Source organism: Cupressus sempervirens, chromosome 5 (genome assembly GCF_028749045.1).
Source record: "Cupressus sempervirens isolate cs-2001-9-10 chromosome 5, ASM2874904v1, whole genome shotgun sequence".
NCBI classification, from domain to species: domain Eukaryota; kingdom Viridiplantae; phylum Streptophyta; class Pinopsida; order Cupressales; family Cupressaceae; genus Cupressus; species Cupressus sempervirens.
The window spans coordinates 503,560,675-503,568,288 of NC_143122.1; the positions used below are offsets into that span (position 1 = coordinate 503,560,675).

General features: G+C 34.6%; 1 pseudogene; it reads right to left on the reverse strand.

The window, feature by feature from the left end:
* Positions 1 to 6,731: 6,731 nt before the first annotated feature.
* Positions 6,732 to 7,398, reverse strand: LOC149556922 (aquaporin TIP1-2 pseudogene; annotated as a pseudogene).
* Positions 7,399 to 7,614: the final 216 nt, after the last annotated feature.

Below are 7,614 nucleotides of genomic sequence, written 5' to 3' on the forward strand. Positions count from 1 at the left end.
CCCTTAGGCATTCCATTAATAAGGACAAAATTTTTGGGAGTGGAGATGAATTTAAAAATGAGATTGATCTATTAATGCAAGAAGCCAAACATTTCAAGTACCTTACACAAGAATCTTCAATCCACCATGTTGTAAGCCTTTTGAGTATCAAGTTTCATGAACATACTCGACTCTTTACTCTTGGAAGTAGAATGAATGGTTTCTTGGATAGTAAGGATACCATCTAGAATATATCTGCCTGGAACAAAACATGTTTGTTCCTCTGAGATAATCTTCGAAAGCAATGCCTTGAGTCTATTTGCTAAAATTTTGGAGAATATCTTATAAATAGTATTGCACAGAGCAATAGGTCTATAGTCCCTAGTCATTTTAGGATCAAATTTTTTGGAGATCAAGGTTAGGAAGGAGTAATTAATTTTTGATAATAGAGCTCCACCATTCCTTGAGGCTTCAATGGATTTCCATAAGTCTTCTCCAATAATGTCCCAACATTTTTGATAGCAAAAGGCCTGAAAGCTATCCAGACCTGGGGATTTATTGGGGTTCATGTTAAAAAGCACCTCTCTATCTTCTTCCAAAGTAATAGCTTTATTAAGGAGCTTGTTATCCTTGGGAGCAATTACTTTTGGAATAAGTTTGAGTAATTTAGCATGAGCTTCCCTATTGGACCCTTCAAAGTTATTTAGAATCTCCTGATAATGTGCAACAAAGGTGCTTGCTATTTCACATGGATTCTCAGTAAGGAATCCCATCTTATTTTTAATACTAGTTATTTTTTTCTTTGATTTGTTGTATAGGGTAGAGTTGTGAAAGAATTTTGTATTTTGATCCCCTTCATCTAACCAATTCTCCTTAGATTTTTGTCTCCAGAATATTTCTTCTTTGGTTAATATATCCTCCTATTTGGCAAGTAATTCTTTTTCTAACATATATTGTTCATTATTCATGCCTTTCTTGATTACTACCATATTTAGATCTTTTAGTTTCTCTTCTATATCTAATTTTTCTTTAAAAATATTATTAAAATTTTCTTTATTCCATTTAAGGATTCGATCCTTTAGCATCTTCATTTTTGAAAAAAAAAGTCCATCTTGGATCCTTCGAAGTTATCTTGATCCCATCATTCTTTACTATTTTGATGAATTTTGGGTCTAGAAACCACATTTTTTTGCATTTAAATGGATTCCTTGATGGTTTTGATGGTTTTGTGAGTTTCAATCTAACTGGGTAATGGTTTGACCCAACAATTAGCAGAATGGTAGAATGATTTTTAAAATTATTTCCATAAAAATCACCTTTCAGGAGAAACCTATCTAGTTTTTCTACTATATATGTAAAATCTTTCCTCTTGTTATTCCAAGTATACTTTCCATTATTGATTGGGATATCAATCAAATTATGTCCATCACACCATTCTTTGAAGGATAGGGAGGATTGCAAGAGCTGGCAGATACCACCATCTTTTTTAGATAAATTTAAGATAGTATTAAAATCACCACCTACTAGGCACAGATCATCTATATGATTATGCATAACAATACTAATTTCATCCCAAACCCTTTTCTTTCCTAGATTACTTATTGGTCCATACACATTAATTAATAGAAAATGAAGATTAGATTTCAGGCTCTAAACGCTTACACTGATCCAATTATTACTGTAATCAAGGAGATCTATAGACACCTTCCTAGGATTCCACAAGATTCCTAGACCCCTAGAGGCTCCTATTGATTCATGAAATGTGGAGCTCCATAAAACAAGCATATTTTTTAAGTTCAATCCTTTTGCCTCACTTAATTTTTTTTCTTGTACTAAAATAATATCTGAATCAAATAATTTAAGGTTTTTTTTTAGTAACCTTTTCTTGCTGAGGGTGTTTAAGCCCCTAGCATTCCATGTGGTGATCCTCATGGCTCCTTGGAAGGCTCTTCCCCTTCCCATTATTAATTAGATGATCTATCTTCAAATGTTCCCTACTAGGTCCATTTGCTTCCCTGAGTTCCTTCAAAGACTTTTTGCCTCTCTTCCCTTTCACTCTCCCATATTTTAGTGAACTTAGTCCTTCCTGGTTCATCTGTATCCCTAGATGTTCCAAGTTCTTCTGAGCACTAGAGATTTCCTCATAGATCTTTCCTTTTATTTCTTCACCTTCTAGTTCTTTAATTATCTAGACTATTATGTTTGGTTGATCTTCTTCTTTTGAATATAGTTCTTTATTATTAATCTTAACAATACCTTTTCCTTCTTGCTCTACATCCCTTGTATATTCTTTTGAATGGATCTTACCTTGCTTGTAATCCTCATCCTCAATCTTCTTTAAATCCCACTTTAGATCTTCATAGGTGTAATTGTTGCCTCCAATTTTAAGTACTCTTTGCATCAATTCCTCTTTCTGAGCCTCTATGCTATTATTTATGTTCTTAGGACAAAATACTTGAACTAGTTCCTTAGTTAGCTACTCAAGAAACTCATCTTCTGATCTTTGAATTGCCAGTTCTGGGTCCAAGGCACTGACCTTGTTTAAGAAGTTTTGGAGCTTGTTTGCTATGGATCTAATTGTTATATCTAATCTATGATCCTTATCATTCTGATTGTCCACTGGAGTAAAAGGAGTCCCACCATATTCTATTGGGGTTTTCCAAAACTTAGATCTCTTGCATACCTCTCTAATTGGAGCTATGTCTCTCTTTTATAACTTGAGATGGACATTGCTCCTCTTTGTGATTTGCCTCATATCTTTGAAGGTTCCTCCATTATTTGGGTTTAATTCAAATAATAAGGAATTCTCAATATCTTCTATATTCTTTAGACCACTCCTCTATTCTTCTATAGATTGTTGAATAGATATTTCCATTGAATCTGAGGTTCCCTTGTTTGTATGCTTAAGTACATTGTCCATTGATAACCTACAAATGGGACTTCTTGAGTCTTGTTGCTTCAGCTTTACCAAATTTCCTTCCCTCTCGCCCACTTTAGACTGATTTGAAGCATTTTGCATCTCATATCCTTCTAGACAATTAATCTCTTTTGAAGATCTATTTTGCTTTGTATTACTCTTTTTGTCCTCTTTTCTTCTTTTCGACCTATGTTTTGCTTTTGATTTATGCTTTTAGGTCATGTCCAAATTCTTTTTAGATTCTCCCACTATAATTTATTTGAGTCTTTTTTTGGTTGCTGGGTTAATCTTAAAATTCTCCATGCTATTCCTTTCATTTTGCGGTTGCTCGATTAAATTTTTCTCTTCTTGATTAGATTGTGGAGAATTCTCTTGAACTGCCAAACTTGACCTCAATTTCTTTTTCTTAATTCTGATCCACGAGAATATACTAAGAAAATCAAATGTGTGTGGCAAGATTTTGAATCTAATTTTCCTAATATCATCAAATTTAATGATTTCTGATATTTCTCCTTCATAAAATTGTAGATTTATGTCATAGGATGCTTTGTTGGTTATGATCTTCCTATTAGATTGAATTGGTTGGTTAAGCTTGGTTCTAATGAGCATTTTCACATTGTTATAGTATTGGTATGAAGAATCAATGCCTATCAGATCTCCCATTGTAGACCCTAGAGACCTAAGGATCTCGATTTGGACCAGCTCTGGTGGTAAGGATTGAATACTATACCACCTGGGACTTGTAATATCTAACCCCTCTAAACTAAAACTTGGACTCCATTTAAAAAAATTAACCGCAAAACCATTGAAAAAATGTTCATAAACATATATGAACTCTTCTTTGATGGATTAATCCATACATTTCAAGTAAAGGATTCTTTCAAAAAAGCTAGAAATACTTGTTAGAAATGGAAAAGAAAATATGTAAATAAGCAATACCAGGAAAGAATCTAAGTGAGTAAATGCATGAAAAGATATTACCTTAAGATAGGAGAGAGAAAGCTTCAAGCTCCAACACCATGAGATGAGATATTTGGAAAGGGGAAAGCAAAGAAAACCCCTTGTGACATTATGAATGAGGCATGAAAAGCCTAAGAAGGAAAAGAGAGAGAGCAAGAGAGCATTCGCTCCTACAATAATTGAGAAGAGGAAGAAACCCTCATTGGAAATGAGAGAGGAGGGTCATCTCTTAAATAGAGATGAGAGAGAGGAGTTAGAATGTAACTCCCATGTCTATGAATGCCACCATTCATAAGTTTGAGGCCAAGTGTGAGATTCCTCTTAAGGAGGAATAATCTAAATTACAAATTATAATAAATATTTGTCCTCACATATTCCACTAGATGACAAAATAAGGTGTAGTGGAAAAAGGACAAAAAAGAAATATATTAGGATACCTTGGCTTATATCCTAATATATTATAACAATAAAGAAAGAAGGTCTAACCTTGGTTTATAAACACACCAAGGAAAGATTACAACTTCTAACACCCCCCTTTAATATTTACTTGGGGTGATTATATCAAGGGTATTAAACCCATAATTTACAAAAAAAATGCAACTTAATCTTCAATATGAAGTAATTTGATTGTCTTCAAGCCATATGGTACATTTGCAGATCCAAGAGAAGTACATGAGTCCTTTGAATGAGATCAAGTGGAAGCATAGACACATCTTCATATGAGAAAAATGGAGAAGGTTCCTTGATGGATCACCTGAAAAAAAATAGAGAACAAAAAACAAGACAACTATCCACAAGTAGAATTACATTGAATGGAGAAGTTAGTAAAAAATGAAGTTATAATAATTTAATCAATGAGGATAAATGAATGTGTTCACCAACATGCAATGGAGTTAACAAGATATCTAAAATAAGTCATAAGCTCAAAAATGATCATAATATGGGTCAAAATGACCAATCTTTATGCAATAAATCTCTCATGAAAGAAACATACTAATGCACAAATGACCATAGACAAGGCCAACTAATGAAACCTGCATCAACATTGCATCAATCACATGGATATAGACAGTCCACTAATGAGTCATCCCACTACAGGTGAATGGGCCATGATTCCATCACCTACATGACCCACAATCTAGGCAATAAAGTATGCAGAACATTATCACATTGTATATTTATCAAAGAAATATAAGAGAGACAAAAATAAATAAGTAGAACATGTGCCTCAAGCACCAAATAATTCAAGTTACAATTTTTCCAAGAATTATAGCTGAAGTGGACCAACGGAAGAGTTTATGAGGAGTAACAACATATTGCCTTCAAATAAGAAATCCATCATGGACAAGAAACATCATTGCCATGAGGAAAAAGATCAACATGGGTCAAAACAACTTTCTCAAATAGAGTCTCCAATATAGGAGTGCTCCAAGATATGGTAGCCTCATCACCTATACACTCAAAAATGAGTAAAGTGTAGGAAGTCATACCATGACTAAATCAAAACTAGGAGCATACACCAAGGAGATAAAGAGATTGAAATGGGAAATCCCCATAAAATATCATCCTCACATTGAGGAACAAAGTGGAACAAATGGAGGGAAACTCCATTTAAGTAAGTGCACACCAATTATAGGTTGGAGGGATACTCCACGGGCCAGATAAGGCAACTACAAGTCAGTTTAAAACTGTCGGGTCCACCATAATTAACCTTGATAAATTAGCTCCTGATACAACTTACAAAAATATATCATATAAATCAATGGTATAAAACCATAAAGTGCCAACATGGGCATGGAACGATGCTATAAAAGCATAAAACTGCAACCGTGTGCAGATAGATCAATTAAATCAAATCATTAAATAATGAAGACAATAGTGTAAGATACTCATAAACCTTAATAATTTGAGATAAAAATAAGTATTTGGAAGAGCAATAAGCATAAATTATTAGATATCAGTTAAAAACTCCATGCAAAGTGAACATAAGTGTGGATACAGAAAGGATCAAGAAAAATTTTGTTTGAACAATTATAATTTAGTAAAAACAATGACTTTGATTTCTTTTGATCAATCATTAACAAAAAAAATACTCCCTTTGTTTAAACGAATTATCAAAAAATAATTTATTTTTTTTTGTAATAAAACACCCTTCTAATTTAAATTTAAAAAAATACTATTAAATTACAAATATTTAAAAGTAATAAAAAGTAAACTAAAAAAAAATGGCATTACAAAAGACTATGAAAACAGACAGATGGACGCATCAAGAACAAAGGTTTAAAAAAAAACTAAAGCATCTCCAATAATATAATCCAAGTGCCATTTTCCAGCAGGAGGGATAAGGTTATGATTTAAAGCCATGGAAACAAGAAAAATCCTCAGATATAATTATGAACTCAGATTGATAGAGCAGAACCAAAAATAGTGCCTCTGACAAGGAATCAAAAGTAATATTCTAGACAGAGATGTGGCAGACGTTATACGACAACTGTAGGTGATGTGCAGAGAATAATGTCCTCCAAAGCATGATAAATGAAAACACTTGTCAACAACAAACTTGAAATAACAAAATTAGAACTCTTCTAATGCAAAGCAGAAGCCAAATCATATAGTGAAATAAGCCAGTAAATACACGGCAATCAAAGACAAATTAGAAGAGATAAAAAAAATTCAAAGCAGACGATTTAAATGTAATCCTGCCCGATGTAAATAGGTGTAAGGGATATGCACAACATAGCAAGCGAGGAGGCCATAGATATAGACGACAGGCTTTCTGAGATGCACAGAATAAACTCTATTTGTAATGCCAGACTACAATGATCTAATAGATATTATGTAGTCTGTGTATTTGTTTATATTTGTGGTTGTTTTACTAATTTTTTTTTCTTAATTCACCTCTTTTAGGATCAATGGCCGTCGCATAAACTGTGTAAACTGGGCCAAATGTCATTACAATCTTGAAGAAAATAGCATTCCCTTTGCTTATGCCATGAGACAGTCTAAACGCTCCTGTACGCAGGCCGCCTGTTGTGAAGTGAAGCAGCAAGCAAGCAACGATAGCTCCAAGAAGCTGTGCAATCCAGTACAAAATAGCTCTGAGCAGGGTTATATTTCCTCCAAAAAGAGCACCAAAGGTTATAGCAGGGTTGACATGGCCGCCAGAAATATTGGCCGCGATCGCAACGGCAACAAACAGAGCTATGTCGTGAGCCAGCGCAATTGCAACCAGACTAGCCGGTGTTGAATCTGCACCTTCAGTAATATTACGGAAAGCCATGACAATGCCTTCTCCAACAAAGACAAAGATAAGAGTCAAAATAAACTCTGGCATGGCGGCTCTTAGAGTGTGAAATAAGAGATTGAGATCATGATTAGCCTTTCTAATATTGTAGAACTCAGGGTGGAATATGAAAAAGAGATAAGGGAGAATCACGATAGAATTCAAAGAGAATCCACCACTACTCCCACTTCCTCTTCAGTCCTGGACATCATCATGCGCTACGAGATAGATAGCAATGGCAAGCTGCTCACTCCGACATCGACCTGGGGGAGATCAGGGGTTCAAGGATCAAAAAATGAGCGGGTGAGGGGGGGTCTCCGGCGGTGAGAGGCACCTAGACTCATTGGTCTTTGGACAAATCCTGGCAGATGAGGTGCCTGTGTTGTTAGTGTTATGGTTGCAATTCCAGACACCCAATTCAGTGTCATGGGAAGATTGTTGCTTCAGAGCCTTGAGAGCATCGCCAACCATTGCA